We start from the raw sequence: 15,958 nt of genomic DNA on the forward strand, positions 1-15,958 counted from the left end.
TCAACACATTGGCTACAAGTCTACTTGACATAACATAAGTGTCCGTGGAATCAATATATTTTATTGATTTATGCCAAACACTTGTTGCTTGGTCAACTACCTTATTCAATTACCTGTGAACAGCACCATCTCTAGGTCATCAGGTGAATCACACAATATTAGTATTTTGTCTGGTGTCTTTAATTTTTTAAAATTTTACCTTTATTTAACCAGGCAAGTCAGTTAAGAACACATTCTTATTTTCAATAACGGCCTGGGAACAGTGGGTTAACTGCCTGTTCAGGGGCAGAACGACAGATTTGTACCTTGTCAGCTCGGGGGTTTGAACTCGCAACCTTCCGGTTACTAGTCCAACGCTCTAACCACTAGGCTACGCTGCCGCTCTGTTGAAAGTAGCCTACTGTAGCCGAGTGATGTAATGAACACTTATGAGAATGGTGGACTGAATTTTCTGGATTTTACTACTTTAAATAATACTTTCAAGATCAATTGGATAAAACAATTCCTAAGAAGACCCACTTCTATCTGGAATTGTATTCCTCATCATGTCTTCTCTACTTTTGGTGGCCTTAACTTCATGTTGTTTTGCAATTATAATATTGACAAAGTTCCAGTGAAACTTTCTGCTTTTCATCGGCAGGTTTTCTTGTCATGGTCCTTAATTTATAAACACAATTTTTCTCCACACAGATATTATATATGGAATAATCGGGATATATTGTATAAAAATACCTCCCTGTTTTTAGAATATTGGTTCAGAAATAATATCCTATTGGTGAGCCAACTGGTAAATGCAGAGGGTCTTTTACTCAGTTATAAAGAATTCTTATCACTTTACAAGGTCCCTGTAACACCTAAAGATTTTGCAATTGTTTTAGATGCCATTCCCTCAGGTGTTGCTATGTTATTCAGGAACATGTCAAGACCTGACCCTCAGAGCCTACCTTCTATTGACCCTGTTGACTCATCAGTAGGAAAGATTTGTTTCTCTTTTGGTCCATTCAACAACAGAGCGATACGATCCTTGTTTCAGCAGGATGTTGTATCTATACCTTATGTCATGCCTTACTGGAATGGATTTATTGATAATATCTGTTGGAAAAAAGTTTGGATGTTGCCACAAACATACCTACTTGTTAACAAAATTAAGGAAGTTTCCTTTAAAATTATTCCTAAATACTATCCTGCCAACCACTATATGAAGAAGTTTAAGGAAAACATCAACTCAAATTGCTCCTTTTGTAATGACCACCCAGAAACAGTTGTGCATCTTTTTTGGCATTGTATGCATGTAAGAAAACTGTGGCAAGACATCAGTAGGTTTATAATTGAACGCATTTATGAAGATTTTACACTATTGTGGAGAGATGTACTGTTTGGATTCTTTACATACAATAGAAATAAGCGGAATCATTTTTATGTAATTAATTTCATTATTCTTTTGGCCAAATTTCATTTACACAAATGTAAATTTACAAACAGAAAACCACATTTTCGTATCATACAAAAAGAAATTGAACTGTATTTTAAATGCTCTACTAACAAAAAAGCTGTTAGAATTGTAAGTATATGCATGTCCCTTAAGGTCCTTGTGTAATTGTAATGTGATATTGTACCTCCTAGCCCCGCCCCCAGCCCCGCCCCTAGCTCGATTGTCCATTGTTTGTAATCTATGTATGCTTGTGTTCCCTCATGTGCTTTATGTATTGATTTGTTGTTAATAAAAAATAATAAAAAAATAAATAAAAAAAACTAGGCACAGGTCTAGGGTCAGTTTACAATCCCTGAATCCCCAGGACGATGATGACCTTCCTACACCCTCAGCCTTACTGAATTTCTGTCGTTTGCTCTGTTTCTTGGTAAACTAAACGGAACAAATTGTCATAAAAAAAAATAAAAAAATGTGACAAAGGTTTCAGCTTTGTTGAACAGACAGGGTAAAGAAGTCACAAATTATACCAGAACGATATTAACGGAGGCCTCAGAGACAGCTGATACTCAGACAGTCTGCAGACAGCTGATACTCAGACAGTCTGCAGACAGCAATAACTGAGTTTGTCTCAGACTTCTTCATTCACATTCATCTCATGCTCATATCAGAGAATCATAATTGCACCATCAGTATGAGAACAATGACAAGATACGAAGTTGTATTTTTTTTTATTTTGCATCAGTTTTTCTATAAGGCACAGTCTGAATTTCTTGAACAATATATTATTGAATTAAAAACAGTTATTTGTCACAATCATTTCATTCTGATGTCACTGTGACAAATTAAAATATAAATATACATACAACAAAAAAAAAAAAAAAAAAAAAGAGTGACAATACTTTTTTCAATACAATAATCTTCAACAGACCACAGCAAATAGTGTGAGATGATTTGAGGTTGGAGGAAAAACAAATGAATGATATTGACCTAAACTGTAGGCTACAATACAGTAGAACTATTATTTGACCACAATCTTTTGGAAATCTGCTGAAGAGTGCTGTAGTATGTTCTTCTCTTCTGACATAATTCACCCTGAGGGACCTTGAGGAGTCATTACGGTATGACATGCAGATCTTTGGCTGTAGTGATACTGTTAGAGCAGAGACTATTCTGGAAACACCACTCCCACACCTCTCAATCTGACAGATCTGCTCACCAGTTGACCTACTATAGCTCACAGTTGCCGGAGGACATTAAAGGCATAATCAACCATGTGTCTCTCATATAACTTCTCAGAAATAATAACTTCTATCAAATGGATCTGAGAAGTTATAGGAGAGACACATGGTTGAGTGGACTTTCAAGGACCCCGAGCAACTGTAGGCTACACAAAAGGAGTTGTTCTATGAGAAGAAAGCTGGACTGTTTTGTGATGTTTCCTGGAACACATCACCCCCCCATTATGTTTCTTTTTAAAACTGAACAAAAATATAAACGCAACATGTAAAGTGTTGGTCCCATGTTTCATGAGCTGAAATAAAAGATCCCAGAAATGTTCAATACGCACAAAATGCTTATTTCTCTCAAATGATTTAGCACAAATGTGTTTACATCCCTGTTAGTGAGCATTTCTCCTCTGCCAAGAAAATCCATCCACCTGACAGGTGTCACATAGAATCTGATTAAAACGGCATGTTTATTACACAGGTGCACCTTGTACTGGGGACAATAAAAGGCCACTTTAAAATGTGCAGTTAGATGTCTCAAGTTTGTAAGGAGCGTGCAATTGACACGCTGACTGCAGGAATGTTCACCAGAGCTGTTGAATGTATATTTCTCTACCATAAGCTGCCTCCAACGTCATTTTAGAGAATTTGTCAGTACCTCTAATCAGCCTCACAACCGCAGACAACATGTGACCACGCCAGCACAGGGCCTCGACCTTCGGCTTCTTCACCTGCGGGATCGTCTGAGACCAACCACCCGGAAAACCGATGAAACTGAGGAATATTTCTGTCTGTAATAAAGCCCTTTTGTGGGTTAAAACTCATTCTGATTGGCTGGGCCTGGCTCCCCAGTGGGTGGGGTTGATTAAGGCGTAATTTATTTATTTAAATTCACTGATTTCCTTATATGACCTGTAACCTGTTAAATTGTTGCATTTATATTTTTGTTCAGTATATATAGTACCAGTCAAAAGTTTGGACACACCTACTCTTTCAAGGGTTTAGAGAAAAACCCTTGATTGAGTAGGTGTGGCCAAACTTTTGACTGGTACTGTATATAAAGAAAGACAACACCCATTGTGGTTAATTCCTTTTAACTATTTAAATGGCAACAATTCAGCACTCTATACCATCAGGTCAAATACTGTAACTCAGCAACCTTCAACCTATGGTGAATGATTTATATCCTGATGGGAGTGGTCTCTTCCAGAATGTCCTTGTAAATAAATACGGGACTTCTTCGCCAATCAGATTCATGTTTGTCACTATGGCCTGTCCCTTCTTGGAAAATCCACTTGACATTGGCGCCTGCATTGTTCCCCGTGCTTTACAAAGGGAACACATTATTGGACCTCAAATAAACCCTTTACATCAGGGGTACCCCACTCTTACCCTACGTGGTCTGAAGCATACTGGTATTATGTTCTACCTACTTCTTCCATATTTTGTTACGTTACAGCCTTATTCTAAAATTGATTCAATTGTCCCCAACCCCTATCAATCTACACACAATACCCCATAATGACAAAGCAAAAACTGGTTTTTAGATTTTTTTGCAAATATATAAAAAATTAACTGAACTATCACAATTACATAAGTATTCAGACCCTTTACTCAGTACTTTGTTGAAGCACCTTTGGAAGCGATTACAACCTTGAATCATCGTGTGTATGGCGCTACAAGCTTGGCAAACCTGTATTTGGGGAGTTTCTCCCATTCATCTCTGCAATTCTTCTCAAACTCTGTCAGATTGGATGGGGAGCATCACTCTACAGAAAATATTGTTTCTCATGGTCAGAGTACTTTAGGTGCCTTTAGGCAAAATCCATGCGGGATGTCATATTCCTTTTACTGAGAAATGGCTTCCGTCTGGCCACCAATCATAAATGGTTGATTGGTGGAGTGCTACAGAGATTGTTATCCTTCTGGAAGGTTCTCCCATCTCCACAGAGGAATTCTGGAGCTCTGTCAGAGTGACCAACGGGTTCTTGGTCACCTCCCTGACCAAGGTCCTTCTCCCCCGTTTGCTCAATTTGGCTGGGCGGCCAGCTCTAGGAAGAGTCTTGGTGGTTCCAAACTTCTTCCATTTAAGAATGATGGAGGCCACTGTGTTCTTGGGGACCTTCAATGCTTTCAGACATGTTTTGGTACCCTTCCCCAGATCTGTGCCTCAACACAATCCTGTCCCGGAGTTTTATGCACAATTCCCTGGACCTCAGGGCTTGGTTTTTGCTCTGACGTACTGTCAACTGTGGGACCTTATATAGACAGGTGTGTGCCTTTCCAAATCATGTCCAATCAATTGAATTTAGCACAGGTGGACTCCAATCAAGTTGTAGAAACATCTCAAGGATGATCAATGGAAACAGGATGCACATGAGCTCCATTTTGAGTCTCATAGCAAAGGGACTGAATACTTATGTAAAAGATCCCAGAAATGTTCCATATGCACAAAAAGCTTATTTCCATCAAATGCTGTGCACAAATTTGTTTACATTCCTGCTAGTGAGCATTTCTCCTTTGCCAAGATAATCCATCCAATTGACAGGTGTGGCATATCAAGAAGCGGATTAAACAGCATGATCATTACACCTTGTGCTGGGGACAATAAAAGACCACTCTAAAATGTGCAGTTTTGTCACACAAACACAATGCAATTGACATTCTGACTGCAGGAATGTCCACCAGAGAATTTAATGTCCATTTCTCTTCCATAACCGGCCTCAAATGTGGTTTTAGAGAATTTGGGAGTACATCCAACAAGTCTCACAACCGCAGACCATGTGTATGGGGTCGTGTGGGCAAGCGGTTTGCTGATGTCAACGCTGTGAACAGAGTTCCCCATGGTGTCAGTGGGGTTATGGTATGAGCAGGTATAAGCTACTGACAACGAACACAATTGCATTTTATCACGCCAATTTTAACTTCACAGATCTTCATTGTAAAGGGTTTTAACACTGTTTCCCATGCTTGTTCAATGAACCATAAACAATTAATGAACATGCACCTGCTGAACGGTCGTTAAGACACGAAAAGCTTACATACGGTAGGCAATTAAGGTCACAGTTGTGAAAACTTAGGACACTAAGAGTAGTGGCTCTGAAAAACACCAAAAGAAAGATGCCCAGGGTCCCTGCTCATCTGCGTGAATGTGCATTAGGCATGCTGCAAGGAGGAATGAGGACTGTAGATGTGGCCAGGGCAATACATTGCAATGTCCGTACTGTGAGACGCCTAAGACAGCGCTAGAGCGAGACATGATGGATAGCTGATCGTCCTCGCAGTGGCAGACCATGTGTAACAACACCTGCACAGGATCGGTACAACCGAACATCACACCTGCGAGACAGGTACAAGATGGCAACAACAACTGCCCGAGTTACACCAGGAACACACAATCCCTCCATCAGTGTTCAGACTGTCCGCAATAGGCTGAGAGAGGCTGGACTGAGGGCTTGTGGGCCTGTTGTCTGGTGAGGACCTGCCTTACATCACCGGCAACAACATCGCCTATGGTCACAAACCCACCGTTGCTGGATCAGACAGGACTGGCAAAAAGTGCTCTTTAATGACGACTTGCGGTTTTGCCTCACCAGGGGTGATTGTCGGATTCACGTTTATCGTCGAAGGAATGAGCGTTACACCGAGGCCTTTACTCTGGAGCGGGATCGATTTGGAGGTGGAGGGTCCTTCATGGTCTGGAACGGTGTGTCACAGCATCATCGGACTGAGCTTGTTGTCATTGCAGGCAATCTCAACGCTGTGCGTTACAGGGAAGACATCCTCCTCCCTCATGTGGTATCCTTCCTGCAGGCTCATCCTGACATGACCCTCCAGCATGACAATGCCACCAGACATACTGCTCGTTCTGTGCGTGATTTCCTGCAAGACAGGAATGTCAGTGTTCTGCCATGGCCAGCGAAGAGCCCGGATCTCAATCCCATTGAGCACGTCTGGGACTTGTTGGATCGGAGGGTGAGGGCTAGGGCCATTCCCCACAGAAATGTCTGGGAACTTGCAGGTGCCTTGGTGGAAGAGTGGGGTAACATCTCACAGTAAGAACTGGCAAATCTGGTGCAGTCCATGAGGAAGAGATGCACTGGAGTACTTAATGCAGCTAGTGGCCACACCAGTTACTGACTGTTACTTTTGATTTTGACCCCCCCTTTGTTCAGGGACACATTATTCCATTTCTGTTAGTCATATGTCTGTGGAACTTGTTCAGTTTATGTCTCAGTTGTTGAACCTTGTTGTGATCAAAGAAATATTTACACATGTTAAGTTTGCTGAAAATGAACGCAGTTGACAGTGAGAGGACATTTCTTTTTTTGCTGAGTTTATTACACCCATTTAAAAAATGCGTGCAAGCACAGGTCCGTGAAAAAAATGGGTCCACCTATGGAAAGCAAATCCCATCCAACTGATTTGTTCTGGCACCGGGTATGATGAGTTGCGCATTTATTCTGTCTGCAATTTTCTGCCAGGCTCCCTCTCTGGCTTTTGTAGCAGCGGATGTATGACTTTTTTGGGAACAAATGTCAACCTCTTTGTAGTATGTTGTTACAATTGTTTCTTGTTCTAGATTGGTGAAATATTGGGCTCTATCTTTTGACTCCATATCTATTGTTTTTTAAGCCATCGATATGAAGGCCTTTTTGATTTTTGCTGCACGCATCAGTTGTCAGAAAAAACAATCTGTGCTTCGCTTAGCCAAATACTTCAGGCTAAGAAGCAGCTGTTCTGGAACCAAGAAATATGGTTAAGACAATCCGGATATTTTCAGGAAATCTTGAATTTTTTAAACCATATTTCTGTAATATCCTCTGATCTTAACCCAATTGAACACTTATGGCAAATATTTTTTTTATAACTAAACCAATATAGAACAGTGGGCAGAACAAGCAAGGAGGTGGGCAGAGCCAAGCATGAGCTAGTGAGATCCTATTGGCCCGTTCTAGCATACATTTTCATATTTCCGTTAGAGAATGCCTACTCTGTGAAGTGAGCGTGTGCAATAACTCAATTCACCATTGCACTCCTAAACAACACAATTTTTTTTTACAACTTTAGCAAAGGGTAATGTCTACAAAGCTTAGTCCACTCTGTTCATAGCCAATTATAGTTCTGGGAACAAAAAACTGCATTGAGATCAAATATTTAATCAATGAGAAAACATGCAGAATGTAGGTCAAAATCCATCTCCTTCCTTCTCCCACTGCCAGCCAGTGGGCTCCCTCTCGGTAGTGAGTGTGCCACTTCACATTTATACATCCAGTGAAATATCTGTCTTATTGTTCTATCTGTGATTATGGGAGATTCGGAGGGGTATCCTACGAAGGAAGCTAGATGGATCTCAAGGTTATCTAAAGCTAACTAGCTTCAGTTCGCTTCACATTCCAGTTCAGGCTTCATCCGTACTTTGATGGTGGATCATGCTGCCCTGGAGCAGAGGGGTATCCTACGAAGTAGGTTTGAGGAGTAAGCAGGTAACTTTGGTCAACTGAGTTAAATTCAGGATAACCGGTCATTTGAAAGTGGCTCACCTTTTAGCCAGGTCAATTTCTATGGCAATGAATCCTTCAGAACTAACCTTCCACAGGCTAACTCACGGCTACCTCCACTTAGCCTGAATGAAATGACTGAGCTGTAAATTGAGGACTAATTATATCAGATTCCCTCCAGCTTGCAAAGATTTCATCATTCCCTTCATTTGAGGAAGATGACTGATTCCATATTTTATTAATCAAATGTATTTTGCGTAAACAAATACACATCATATTACACATTTAGTAATGACAGAATGCATTTTAAACTTCACACACAGTAACACTAGTATGACTTAATGAATAAACAAATATTGATAGGAGTGGGGAAAAACATTTGCTTGTGCATTGATAAGCACACCAAAGACTTTATTTTTTATTTCACCTTTATTTAACCAGGTAGGTAAGTTGAGAACAAGTTCTCATTTACAATTGCGACCTGGCCAAGATAAAGCAAAGCAGTTCGACACATACAACGACACAGAGTTACACATGGAGTAAAACAAACATACAGTCAATAAATAATACAGTATAAACAGTCTATATACGATGTGAGCAAATGAGGTGAGATAAGGGAGGTAAAGGCAAAAAAAGGCCATGGTGGCAAAGTAAATACAATATAGCAAGTAAAACACTGGAATGGTAGATTTGCAGTGGAAGAATGTGCAAAGTAGAAATAAAAATAATGGGGTGCAAAGGAGCAAAATAAATACAGTAGGGAAAGAGGTAGTTGTTTGGGCTAAATTATAGGTGGGCTATGTACAGGTGCAGTAATCTGTGAGCTGCTCTGACAGTTGGTGCTTAAAGCTAGTGAGGGAGATAAGTGTTTCCAGTTTCAGAGATTTTTGTAGTTCGTTCCAGTCATTGGCAGCAGAAAACTGGAAGGAGAGGCGGCCAAAGAAAGAATTGGTTTTGGGGGTGACCAGAGAGATACCTGCTGGAGTGCGTGCTACAGGTGGGTGATGCTATGGTGACCAGCGAGCTGAGATAAGGGGGGACTTTACCTAGCAGGGTCTTGTAGATGACATGGAGCCAGTGGGTTTGGTGACAAGTATGAATCGAGGGCCATCCAACGAGAGTGTACAGGTCGCAATGGTGGGTAGTTTATGGGGCTTTGGTGACAAAACGGATTGCACTGTGATAGACTGCATCCAATTTGTTGAGTAGGGTATTGGAGGCTATTTTGTAAATGGCATCGCCGAAGTCGAGGATTGGTAGGATGGTCAGTTTTACAAGGGTATGTTTGGCAGCATGAGTGAAGGATGCTTTGTTGCGAAATAGGAAGCCAATTCTAGATTTAACTTTGGATTGGAGATGTTTGATGTGGGTCTGGAAGGAGAGTTTACAGTCTAACCAGACACCTAGGTATTTGTAGTTGTCCACGTATTCTAAGTCAGAGCCGTCCAGAGTAGTGATGTTGGACAGGCGGGCAGGTGCAGGCAGTGATCGGTTGAAGAGCATGCATTTAGTTTTACTTGTATTTAAGAGCAATTGGAGGCCACAGAAGGAGAGTTGTATGGCATTGAAGCTTGCCTGGAGGGTTGTTAACACAGTGTCCAAAGAAGGGCCAGAATAATACAGAATGGTGTCTTCTGCATAGAGGTGGATCAGAGACTCACCAGCAGCAAGAGCGACATCATTGATGTATACAGAGAAGAGAGTCCAAGAATTGAACCTTGTGGCACCCCCATAGAGACTGCCACAGGTCCGGACAGCAGACCCTCCGATTTGACACACTGAACTCTATCAGAGAAGTAGTTGGTGAACCAGGCGAGGCAATCATTTGAGAAACCAAGGCTGTCAAGTCTGCCGATGAGGATGTGGTGATTGACAAGAGTCGAAAGCCTTGGCCAGATCAATGAATATGGCTGCACAGTAATGTTTCTTATCGATGGCGGTTAAGATATCGTTTAGGACCTTGAGCGTGGCTGAGGTGCACCCATGACCAGCTCTGAAACCAGATTGTATAGCAGAGAAGGTATGGTGAGATTCGAAATGGTCTGTAATCTTTTTGTTGACTTGGCTTTCGAAGACCTTAGAAAGGCAAGGTAGGATAGATATAGGTCTGTAGCAGTTTGGGTCAAGAGTGTCCCACCCTTTGAAGAGGGGGGTGACTGCAGCTGCTTTCCAATCTTTGGGAATCTCAGACGACACGAAAGAGAGGTTGAACAGGCTAGTAATAGGGGTGGCAACAATTTCGGCAGATAATTTTTAGAAAGAAGGGGTCCAGATTGTCTAGCCCGGCTGATTTGTAGGGGTCCAGAATTTGCAGCTCTTTCAGAACATCAGCTGACTGGATTTGAGAGGAGAAATGGGGAAGGCTTGGGCGAGTTGCTGTGGGGGTGCAGTGCTGTTGACCAGGGTAGGAGTAGCCAGGTGGAAAGCATGGCCAGCCGTAGAAAAATGCTTATTGAAATTCTCAATTATAGTGGATTTATCAGTGGTGACAGTATTTCCTATCTTCAGTGCAGTGGGCAGCTGGGAGGAGGTGTTCTTATTCTCCATGGACTTTACAGTGTCCCAGAACTTTTTTGAGTTAGTTTTGCAGGAAGCAAATTTCTGCTTGAAAAAGCTAGCCTTGGCTTTTCTAACTGCCTGTGTATAATGGTTTCTAGCTTCCCTGAACAGCTGCATATCACGGGGGCTGTTCAATGCTAATGCAGAACGCCATAGGATGTTTTTGTGTTGGTTAAGGGCAGTCAGGTCTGGGGAGAACCAAGGGCTATATCTGTTCCTGGTTCTAAATTTCTTGAATGGGGCATGCTTATTTAAGATGGTTAGGAAGGCATTTAAAAAAAAAACAGGCATCCTCTACTGACGGGATGAGATCAATATCCTTCCAGGATACCCCGGCCAGGTAAATTAGAAAGGCCTGCTCGCTGAAGTGTTTCAGGGAGCGTTTGACAGTGATGAGTGGAGGTCGTTTGACCGATGACACATTACGGATGCAGGCTATGAGGCAGTGATCGCTGAGATCTTGGTTGAAGACAGCAGAGGTGTATTTAGAGGCCAAGTTGGTTAGGATGATATCTATGAGGGTGCCCGTGTTTAAGGCTTTGGGGAGGTACCTGGTAGGTTCATTTATAATTTGTGTGAGATTGAGGGCATCAAGCTTAGATTGTAGGATGGCTGGGATGTTAAGCATGTTCCAGTTTTGGTCGCCTAGCAGCACGAGCTCTGAAGATAGATGGGGAGCAATCAGTTCGCATATGGTGTCCAGAGCACAGCTGGGGGCAGAGGGTGGTCTATAGCAGGTCGCGGTGAGAGACTTGTTTTTAGAGAGGTGGATTTTTAAAAGTAGAAGTTCAAATTGTTTGGGTACAGACCTGGATAGTAGGACAGAACTCTGCAGGCTATCTTTGCAGTAGATTGCAACACCGCCCCCTTTGGCAGTTCTATCTTGTCTGAAAATGTTGTAGTTTGGGATGAAAATTTCAGAATTTTTGGTGGTCTTCCTAAGCCAGGATTCAGACACAGCTAGAACATCCGGGTTGGCAGAGTGTGCTAAAGCAGTGAATAAAACAAAGGAGGAGGCTTCTAATGTTAACATGCATGAAACCAAGGCTATTACGGTTACAGAAGTCATCAAAAGAGAGCACCTGGGGAATAGGAGTGGAGCTAGGCACTGCAGGGCCTGGATTCACCTCTACATCGCCAGAGGAACAGAGGAGGAGTAGGATAAGGGTACGGCTAAAAGCAATAAGAATTGGTCGTCTAGAACGTCTGGAACAGAGAGTAAAAGGAGGTTTCTGGGGGCGATAAAATAGCTTCAAGGTATAATGTACAGACAAAGGTATGGTAGGATGTGAATACAGTGGAGGTAAACCTAGGTATTGAGTGATGATGAGAGAGATATTGTCTCTAGAAACATCATTGAAACCAGGAGATGTCATCGCATGTGTGGGTGGTGGAACTAATAGGTTGGATAAGCTATCTAGAGGCTCTACAGTGAAATAAGCCAATAAACACTAACCAGAACAGCAATGGACATGGCATATTGACATTAAGGAGAGGCATGCTTAGTCGAGTGATCAAAAGGGTCCAGTGAGTAGTGAGGCTGGTTAGGGTCACGGCGATTCAGACAGCTAGCCGGGCCATCGGTAGCAAGCTAGCATAGGATGGAGGTCTGTTTTTAGCCACCTCGTGCGTTTCCGTCGGTAGGATTAGTGGGGTTCCGTGTGGTAGGGGGGATCAATCCAATTCACACAACAAAAAAAAAGATATAATTATAGAGGCCCAAGAAAAAAAAAGAAAAAAAAAAAGAAAAAAATTGTCCGATAGATCTATTCAGATAGCAGCCGATAAGACAGCTAACGATTAGCGGTCCGCAGATGGGCGTTCAGGTAACGTCGCGACGGAGGAGCCAGCCGGATAACTCCCTCGGGTAGGTAACGTCGGTAGTCCAGTTGTGAAGGCCCGGTGGGGCTCCTAAAACGAGTCCGGATAGGTGATTGTAGCCCAGGAGTGACTGATGGTACTCTTCATTAACGATAAGTAATAAAAATAAAGACGGCACTTCTGAAAGCCTATTTCACACCATAGCCTGCTGAATTTGCATGATGATTTTTCTTTCATTTTGATTTCAGCACAGACTTGCCCATGGATTGATGTTTCAGCATTGTGTCAAAATGATGAGTTCGGTGTTCAACTAGCCATGTGCGACATACAAGCGTCAGTTACAAGCCTGCTAGTTAGCTGCAGGCGAATGAGAAATATCCACAGTCGTAGTCCGGATGAAGGCTGAGTTGTAATGTGAAGCTAAGTGAAGCTGGTTAGCTTTAGAAAACCCTGAGTAGATCTAGCTTGCTTCGTAGGATACCCCTCTGGTTAGTTCTGAAGGATTTGTTGCCATATAAATGTACCTGTCAAAAAAAGTGAGCCACTTTCGTATGACCAGTTGAACTCCCAGCCGACCAAAGTTACCATGCGAACTCCTCGAACCAGCATTTTAGTATACCCCTCTGGAGCTGCGCCTGAGATGAAGTCACCCAGTAAAATACTACTTGAGGAAGTCTAAAAGTATTTGGTTTTAAATGTACTTAAGTATCAAAAGTAAAAGTATAAATCATTTAAAATGTCTTATATTAAGCAAACCAGACAACACAATTTTTAAATATTTTTTATAGAATTTACGGATAGCCAGTGGCACAGTTCAACACTCAGACAAAATTCACAAACGAAGCATTTGTGTTTAGTGAGTCTGCCAGATCAGAGGCAGTAGGGATGACCAGGGAGGTTCTGTTGATCAGTACGTGAATTAGACCATTTTTCTGTCCTGCTAAGCATTCAAAATGTACTTTTGGGTGTCAGGGAAAATGTAAGGAGTAAAACGTACATTATTTTCTTTAGGAATGTAGTGGAGTAAAAGTTGTCAAAAATATAAAGAGTAAAGTACAGATACCACAAAAAACTACATATACACACACCCCTTTTCCATAACGTTATTGAGACAATTAAGAAGGAATATCATAGTAACTTATAAGGACATTATAAGCTCAATTTGAGCATCCCTTAAAATTATAATTATTGCAAGCTATGACATTGCTTAATCATAGCAGTCAAACGTGTTGAATCAACATCCATTGATGGGTTTAATACGGGCGAATTATATTTTCTCTTGCCACATATTCAAGTTCCTTTATTACATCATTATGCACCAGGGTTATGGTATATGGCCAATATACCACGGCTGAGGGCTGTTCTTAAGCAAGATGCAACACGGAGTGCTTGGACACAGCCGTTTGGCCGGGGATTTGTGGTATATTGGCCATATACCACAAATCCCCGGGGTGCCTTATTGCTATCATAAACTGGTTACCACTGTAATTAGGACAGTAAAAAGTAATGTTTTGCCGTACCTGTGGTATATGGCCTGATATACCTCGGCATTCAGCCAATCAGCATTCAGGGCTCGAATCAGGTTTATAAATGTAAATAAATCCCCTTTGGCATGTGCATAACTATAGATAAATCTGGAAAAAGGGTTGGAAATAAGTGTCTCCATAATGACAATCTAAATAGCCTACTTACAACTGGTGAAAAGTTGTGCTGCTCGCTCTCCTCTCATTTACGTGACTCAGCCAATAACTTTAATGTTCTATCAACAAACACACACCCCACCCTGTGGCCCTTCCCATCAACAAAAGAAACACACACACACACCGCCCTCCTCACTAACTCAGCAACAGCCTGCATCACTGCCAGACTGTCAACAGCAGGTCACAATGCAATATATCTACATGTTTTAAGAGAAATGCCATGGCGGACGACGTGCAATTTAGAAATAGGCCAAAAACCAGCAATCCGCGGCCAATACATTTTCATCCGCGACATCGTTTTCAAAGAAGCCCAACTTGTCCGGAAAACACAGAACATGACAAAAATGTTTGCAGGTGTGGTTCCCTTGCATGTGTTGATTACATTTCATTTATTAATTTAACCTTTAACTAGGCAAGTTCAATTCAACTGGTGAAAACCCTCCCACTTGCTGGTCAACAGATTCTTTAAAAGTTAATTCAATAGGGTTTTCAGCACATTTATCTAAAGCCATCCATTTAAAATTGTGTAGTGTGGATTCAGAAAGAGTGGGACATAAATTGGGACAGCTTAATATTGGCGTATTTATTTATTGTTCTGACAAGAGAAAATCATTACTATTGGTACTAATCCCCTGCAGAGAAACCACGTGATCAAAATTACATCACTTCATTGACATGATGAAGAGCAAGCTTCAAACAGGAAGCCTACCCCACAAAGCACATGGTAAATCAGTGACATTAGGAAACATCTTGAGGATTTTAGAACTGTAACACGTGTTGGGCTAATGTGTTGGATAGATGTCGAAAAATAATTTGCAAAAGAAATGCAAAAGTGTCTCACTTATTCTAAATTCACCTTACCTTTACATTTTCTTGACTCACTAAAATATAGTGAACATTTTTAGCATCAATTGGTAGCTTTATTGTATATTATTTAGGGTTAGGAGAGTATTCATGAATAATACAAAAAACGGTTTGGAGAGCTTTTATGCACAAAATATATAGGAGGATCAAAGATACAGTGGGTTGATTCATCCAGAAAGTTGCCATATTCAGTTGATACAATGATGAAATATTAGAAGGTGAGAAAAGTGTACAATAGGGGTTAAACAGTAGTCCTATAAATCTACCCTAATAATCATAAATCAACTGTAGGTTTGACATTAAACGTCATTTGCGCATGGCTACGAAGCCTACAGACTCCAAATATCCCTGAAAAGGTCATAAAGCCAGCATTTCATAAACTTCACTGTGGAAAAGGTGATACATTATGTTAATATGCTTCACTTTGCTGCCATATGACTGGTGTCACATATGTCTCCAGGTAAAATAGATCTAAAACAATTGTTATTTAGATTTACAATCCCCTTCCCCAAATAGTTTACTCATTTACCTAGCTCTTATCAATTTGTAAATTACAGTGCATGGAGAATTGTGTTAATTCCATCGGGTAAAAGAAAGATGTCGTTTCACTTGGAACCGGCAGGTTGCTGGACTTTATTAATTGCGCGTAAAGGTGGTGGAATGAGGGGAATTAAGTCTAGGTCAGAATACAGCGTATCTGTTGTCAAATCTGCACCACACTTTCGTTTCGTTGATCTCCACCCAAAGATAATAGCAGGAATCGCATGCTATTCTGTTCTGAATGTTTAAATTCAAGGTCAGATTACGCATAGAGAGAAGTGGATAAAAAGGTAATCACTGTACATTCCATTTATT

The sequence above is a fragment of the Oncorhynchus nerka genome, linkage group LG28, assembly GCF_034236695.1.
Source record: "Oncorhynchus nerka isolate Pitt River linkage group LG28, Oner_Uvic_2.0, whole genome shotgun sequence".
NCBI lineage: Eukaryota > Metazoa > Chordata > Actinopteri > Salmoniformes > Salmonidae > Oncorhynchus > Oncorhynchus nerka.